Here is a 7434-nt window from a genome sequence, read left to right as displayed (position 1 = left end):
AGGCGTAGACTATGGGATAGTCTACGGACCGGATGACACGGAGGTGGAGGAGTAGTGACATACCCTAGCATCATAGAGCCGAGCAACGTAGAATTTACCTAAATAAGTTGTTGAGCTCTTTATATTTGTTATAAGTTGTAATCGTACTTAAGTAGTATCTTAGGGTATTCTCATAGGACCTGTGAGAATACCAACTTGTTAAGACAATGTTTGTAATAAAGTATGGAGTGTTATGACCTGCAATGTTTCTGTTGTACCACTCTGAGGGATATGGCAAATTGTGAAGAAGTCCCTTCGCAAAGATCATATCAACGACTTGTATACTACAACATGCAGTGGTATGCTGGGTCACCGCAGAGATACACCTGCTCCCCCGTAGGCAGTGCAGGTGGATCAGTCGATGTCGAGGAGGCCTGCACCAGCGGTGCAGGAGATGCGAGCTCGACGACGGTGGCCATGTGCAGCTCCGGGGCTGCTTTTCCGCCATTCTCGTCCTGGATCAGGTGCGCCGCTGCAGCAGCTTCGTCGCGCTACTTCTTGCGGCAGTCGCGCTTCCAGTGCCCCTTCTTGCCACAATAGTGGCAGTTTACGCGGTCAGCGTTGCCACTGGAGCCTTGCGATAGCGAGGACTTGGGCGGTGGCTTGCCACCCTTTTGTCCACCGCCATCATTCCCGCCAGAGTCGCCGCCCCGCTGCTTCCTCCTTCTGTCCTCCCACTGCTTCTCTGTTAGCAGCAGGTTGCCACCGGAGGCAGTGGTGCCCTGCTCAGGGTTCAGGCGATCCTCGATGACCCGAAGGTGTCAGACAACCTCCTCCACGATGAGTGTGGCCGAGTTCATCATCGTCTCCATCGAGAAAGTGATCTGCACAAACTGATTTGGGATGACGGAGAGGAATTTCCTTACTATCCTCTCATCAGCGCACGTATCCCCGAGGGAGCGCATGGTGGCGGCGAGGTTCGTGATGCGCAACCCAAACTCGTCGATGCGCTCGCCATTCTTGAAGGCGATCGTCTCGAATTCTGTCCGAAGCCGCCGCACGCGTGAATCGCGCACACGATCGTTGCCCTGGTGCTGCACCTTGATCACCTCCCACGCCGCCCTGGCGCTCCCCTTCCCGATCAGCATCAGATGCATCTCGGGTGGAGTGGATCGGAGTAGTGCCGCCAAGGCCTGCTTGCCCTCTCGCCGAGAGACTGCAGCGTCCTCGGTCGTGTCCCAGAGCGATGCCGCCTGCAGGTTCACCTCTATCACCATGGCCCTGTTGGTGTAGTCTCCGCGCTTGAGCATCGGGAAGACGAGGCTCGTACCGCCGCCTCCGCCGCTAGTCATCTCGCGGATCACCTCCCGTTGTACCACGACCTCGCCCCCGCCGTGTCGCACCCTGCTCCGTCCCCGACTTGGCGATCGTCGTCGCTCGTTTTCCGGAGGAGGGGTTGTGGACGCACGCCGCTGCTAGAGAGGTGGTGGTGCTGACATCTCCCAGGTTGCTCTGATACCAAATGACAGCTCTACTACTTAGAGTTGTTGATACTCACACATATAGTGGACACACACAGACTCAAATAGAACTGAATGACACAAGCAGTTTTGGTGCAGCAAAAGAAGCTGTGTTTTCTTCACTTACTTGGTTACTACTTGGTGTGGAACTGATACAATGTGGGGGGCTATTTATACTACTAGTGAGCTACACAAACCAGCTCACGTACTACAGTTCTGGTGTGAACACTTGACTAGTGGAAGCTGAGAATTTCAGGCCAACTTATCCCTGCAGTTTTCAGGTTTATCTTCTGCAGCTTATCACCTTGCAGCCTTGTCAGGTCATCTCCTGCAACTCTGATTTGCCTCTTGCCCACTTGCCCTATGATACGTCTCCAACGTATCGATAATTTCTTATGTTCCATGCTACTTTATTGATGATATACTCATGATTTATACACACTTTATGTCATATTTATGCATTTTCCGGCACTAACCTATTAACAAGATGCCGAAGAGCCAGTTGCTGTTTTCTGCTGTTTTTGGTTTCAGAAATCCTAGTAAGGAAATATTCTCGGAATTGGACGAAATCAACGCCCAGGGTCTTATTTTTCCACGAAGCTTCCAGAAGACCGAAAGGGAAACGAAGTGGGGCGACGAGGCGACGCCACAGCAGGGCGGCGCGGCACAGGCCCTAGCCGCGCGGCCCTGGCGTGTGGGCCCCTCGCGTCGCCCCTAAACCTACCCTTCCGCCTATAAGAAGCCTTCGTCGATAATAACTCCAGTACCGAGAGCCACGATACAGAAACCTTCCAGAGACGCCACCGCCGCCAATCTCATCTCGGGTGATTCAGGAGATCGCCTCCGGCACCCTGCCGGAGAGGAGAATCATCTCCCGGAGGACTCTTCACCGCCATGGTCGCCTCCGGAGTGATGTGTGAGTATTTTACCCCTGTACTATGGGTCCATAGCAGTAGCTAGATGGTTGTCTTCTCCTCATGTGCTATCATTGTTGGATCTTGTGAGCTGCCTAACATGATCAAGATCATCTATTTGTAATGCTACATGTTGCGTTTGTTCGGATCCGATGAATATGGAATACTATGTTATGTTGATTATCAATCTATCATCTATGTGTTGTTTATGATCTTGCATGCTCTCCGTTATTAGTAGAGGCTCTGGCCAAGTCATTACTTGTAACTCCAAGAGGGAGTATTTATGCTCGATAGTGGGTTCATGCCTCCATTAAATGCAGGGACAAGTGACAAAAGTTCTCAGGTTGTGGCTCTGCTGTTGCCACTAGGGATACAACATCAATGCTGTGTCTAAGGATATTTGTGTTGAGTACATTACGCACCATACTTACTGCAATTGTCTCGTTGTTTGCAACTTAATCTTTGGAAGGGGTGCGGACGCTAACCCGAAGGTGGACTTTTTTGGCATAGATGCATGCTGGATAGCGGTCTATGTACTTTGTCGTAATGCCCAATTGAATTTCACACTACTCATCATAATATGTATGTGCATTGTCATGCCATCTTTATTTGTCAATTGCCCAACTGTAATTTGTTCACCCAACATGCTATTTCGTATGGGAGAGACACCACTAGTGAACTGTGGATCCCGGTCCATTCTTTACATCGAATACAATCTACTGCAATACTCGTTCTTACCATTTTCTGCAAACATCATCATCCACACTATACATCTAATCCTTTGTTACAGCAAGCCGGTGAGATTGACAACCTCACTGTCACGTTGGGGCAAAGTAATTTGGTTGTGTTGTGCAGGTTCCATGTTGGTGCCGGAATCCCTGGTGTTGCGCCGCACTACACTCCGCCACCATCAACCTTCAACGTGCTTCTTGGCTCCTACTGGTTCGATAAACCTTGGTTTCTTACTGAGGGAAACTTACTGCTGTACGCATCACACCTTCCACTTGGCGTTCCCAACGGTCGCGTGCTGTACGCGTGTCAAGCTAAATTTCTGGCGCCGTTGCCGGGGACGTGAAGGAAAATTACACCACAGAGATTTCTAACTCCCACGTCAACTACACGCCAGCAAATAAATTTCTGGCGCCGTTGCCGGGGAGATCAAGACACGCTGCAAGGGGAGTCTCCACTTCCAATCTCTTTACTTTGTTTTTGTCTTGCTTTACTTTACTTTATTTACTTCTTTGTTTGCTGCATTATATTAAAATACAAAAAAAAATTAGTTACTTGTTTTACTTTATTTACTATCTTGTTTGCGTTCTCCATATTAAAAACACAAAAAAATTAGTTACTTGCATCTACTTTACTTATTTCATCATGTTTCCTCCTAAGTTTACTCTAAAAGATATACCGGTAGGACAAGGGTCTATCATTGGAAGAGATAATATAGAAGAATTTTTCACCCATGTTAGCATGGATGAAGATTTTGAAGTTATACCATTGGCAAAAGCTGTCCCTACTTATGAAAGTGCCTATGCCTGTTTGGTGCACATGTTGGAAACTAGATTTGTTGATCTCAATCCCATAATACAACATATGTTTCTTACACTTTCTGATATGGAGATGGGAGAAAAGAGAGATTTTGTTTTAAAAGTCCTTGTTAGAGAATTTGAAGATGTAGCTAAAGAAGCTAGAAAAGTTTTTATTAAGCATAAGAGACTTGGTTTGTTCACTGATTTTAAAAGAACACTTGAAAAGGTGGACATGGATAGAATAAGGTACACTAATAATGTTAATGATGGTGGGAAGATTAAAGCACCGATACCTAGTAAGCTCCTAGGAATGCATGAAGCTCTAGAAAATAACTATGCTTGTCTTGTGCCTGAAAATTTGTTTGATGAGAATAGCAAGCCTAAGACTAATGAAAAGGGAGCCTCTGAAACTTACATATACAAGATACAATGCATAGTTGAGAAAACTCCAAACCCCGCTGTTGACACATCATCTCTTGATAATACTTGATACACACTTTCTGCGCCTAGCTGAAAGGCGCTAAAGAAAAGCGCTTATGGGAGACAACCCATGATTTTGGTACAACACTTTTGTTTTATATTTGAGTTTTGGAAGTTGTTACTACTGTAGCAACCTCTCCTTATCTTTATTTTATTGCATTTTTGTGCCAAGTAAAGTCTTTGATAGTAAGGTTCATACTAGATTTGGATTACTACGCAGAAACAGATTTCTTGCTGTCACGAATTTGAGTAGTATTCTCTGTAGGTAACTCAGAAAAATCTGCCAATTTACGTGAGTAATCCTCAGATATGTACGCAACTTTCATTCAATTTGAGCATTTTCATATTGCCTGTTTTGCTATGCTTGATGGATTTCTTTATTCCATTAACTTTCAGTAGCCTTGGGCAATGTCCAGAAGTGTTAAGAATGATTATGTCACCTCTGAACATGTGAATTTTTATTATGCACTAACCCTCTAATGAGTTGTTTTGAGTTTGGTGTGGAGGAAGTTTTCAAGGATCAAGAGAGGAGGATGATACAATATGATCAAGGAAGGTGAAAGATCTAAGATTGGGGATGCCCCGGTGGTTCATCCCTGCATATATCAAGAAGACTCAAGCATCTAAGCTTGGGGATGCCCAAGGCATCCCCTTCTTCATCGACAACATTATCAGGTTCCTCTAGTGAAACTATATTTTTATTCCGTCACATCTTATGTGCTTTACTTGGAGCGTCTATATGCTTTTATTTTGTTTTGTTTGAATAAAATTGGATCCTAGCATTCATTGTGTGGGAGAGATACACGCTCCGCTGTTGCATATGAACATATATGTTCTTAGCTTTATTCTTAATGTTCATGGCGAAGGTTGAAACTGCTTCGTTAATTGTTATATGGTTGGAAACAGAAATTCTACATGTGGTAATTGGTATAATGTCTTGAATAATTTGATACTTGGCAATTGTTGTGCTCATATAGATCATGTTTAAGCTCTTGCATCATATACTTTGCACCTATTAATGAAGAACTACATAGAGCTTGTTAAAATTTGGTTTGCATGATTGGTCTCTCTAAGGTCTAGATATTTTCTAGTAAGGGTTTGAACAACAAGGAAGACAGTGTAGAGTCTTATAATGCTTGCAATATGTTCTTATGTGAGTTTTGTTGTACCGGTTCATACTTGTGTTTTCTTCAAACAACCTTGCTAGCCTAAGCCTTGTATTGAGAGGGAATACTTCTCGTGCATCCAAATCCTTGAGCCAATAACTATGCCATTTGTGTCCACCATACCTACCTACTACATGGTATTTCTCTGCCATTCCAAAGTAAATTGCTTGAGTGCTACCTTTAAAATTCCATTCTTTGTCTTTGCAATATATAGCTCATGGGAAAAATAGCTTAAAAACTATTGTGGTATTGAATATGTACTTATGTATCTTATTTCCTAATAAGTTGCTTGTTGAGCGATAACCATGTTCCTGGGGACGCCATCAACTACCCTTTGTTGAATATCATGTGAGTTGCTATGCATGTTCGTCTTGTCTGAAGTAAGGGTGATTTATCATGAGTTGAATGGTTTGAGTATGCATATTGTTAGAGAAGAACATTGGGCCGCTAACTAAAGCCATGATCCAAGGTGGAAGTTTCAGTTTTGGACAACAATCCTCAATCTCTTATGAGAATATTATCTGTTGTTGAATGCTTATGCATTAAAGAGGAGTCCATTATCTGTTGTCTATGTTGTCCCGGTATGGATGTCTAAGTTGAGAATAATCAAAAGCGAGAAATCCAATGCGAGCTTTCTCCTTAGACCTTTGTACAGGCGACATAGAGGTACCCCTTTGTGATACTTGGTTAAAACATATGTTATGCGATGATAATCCATGTAAATCTGAGCTAATGTAATATCCCAGGTAATGGGGTTACAAAAATAGAGGAAACAGATGTGTGCATTGCATTCATGCATAGAAAATCTGGGGAATTTTCGCGCTTTAAAGTAAAAACAATACAAGAATCGAAGTTTCACTTGACCTTGGTGGAATTGAAATAGCTCATCAAGTCAAGCGCTACAAACCTCAATGTGACTTTGATGAAACCTTGTTTTGGGTAGAGATGATTTGATCTAAGGGGTTAGATCAAATGGAATTAAAATCAACACAACAACATTTGAATCAATGATCAATTGCTTGATCTCATAACAGATCATAATAACGTAATCCTTACCATAACATATGAACATACATCTAATTGGAAATCAAGTAACAATAACTGGAGAAACTATTCTTCACTTATCTTCTCCATATCTTAAACTAATCCATGCTCTTACCATAAACCCTATGACATCCATTCTACTTTAATCTTGGAAGCAAGACAAGGAGATCCAACTAAGGAATATAATTCTTCTCTATTCCAAATTATTATACACCAAACCTAGAGAGGTGAGAGTTCTATATTATTTATTAGAGAAGCAATGACAAGTCTTGAGCTACACCTTGGATATACATCCATGTATTCCAACCATCACCTTGAAGAGAAACCCTAAGATATTATTCCAGACCATTCCTAGAGAGAGAACCTAATTATGTTAAACCTAGATATTGATGATCACATCAACCTCTAGGGAGCCTAACCTTAGGTTATCATTGAATTCCTTCTCAAATGAGAGAGACCATTCATACTAACCTTAGCTTTACCTACTTAAGAATCAAGGACACCATTGAACTAAAGTATTGGGAGTTAAACCATTTCATTTGAGAATAGTGAGATAGCCAATATCAAATGGAACAAGACTATATCCATGAATTGGTGAAGTAAAGTAGAGACTAACTCAACTAAGTCATCTAGGTAGAGACTTAACCTTTCATACGTAATGAGATCTTGTGAGTACACCATAAACCCTAGAATAATTATTCCTATGAAAGAGAGCTCAAGCTATGGTGTTACACTCAAGTTAGTTAAGGCAACACTTGATCTTAGAAGTGAGAACCCTAATTCTTGAGAGATAACTTAGGAA

Source organism: Lolium perenne, chromosome 1 (assembly GCF_019359855.2).
Source record: "Lolium perenne isolate Kyuss_39 chromosome 1, Kyuss_2.0, whole genome shotgun sequence".
NCBI classification, from domain to species: Eukaryota; Viridiplantae; Streptophyta; class Magnoliopsida; order Poales; family Poaceae; genus Lolium; species Lolium perenne.
Note: the sequence above shows the minus strand (reverse complement) of the source record.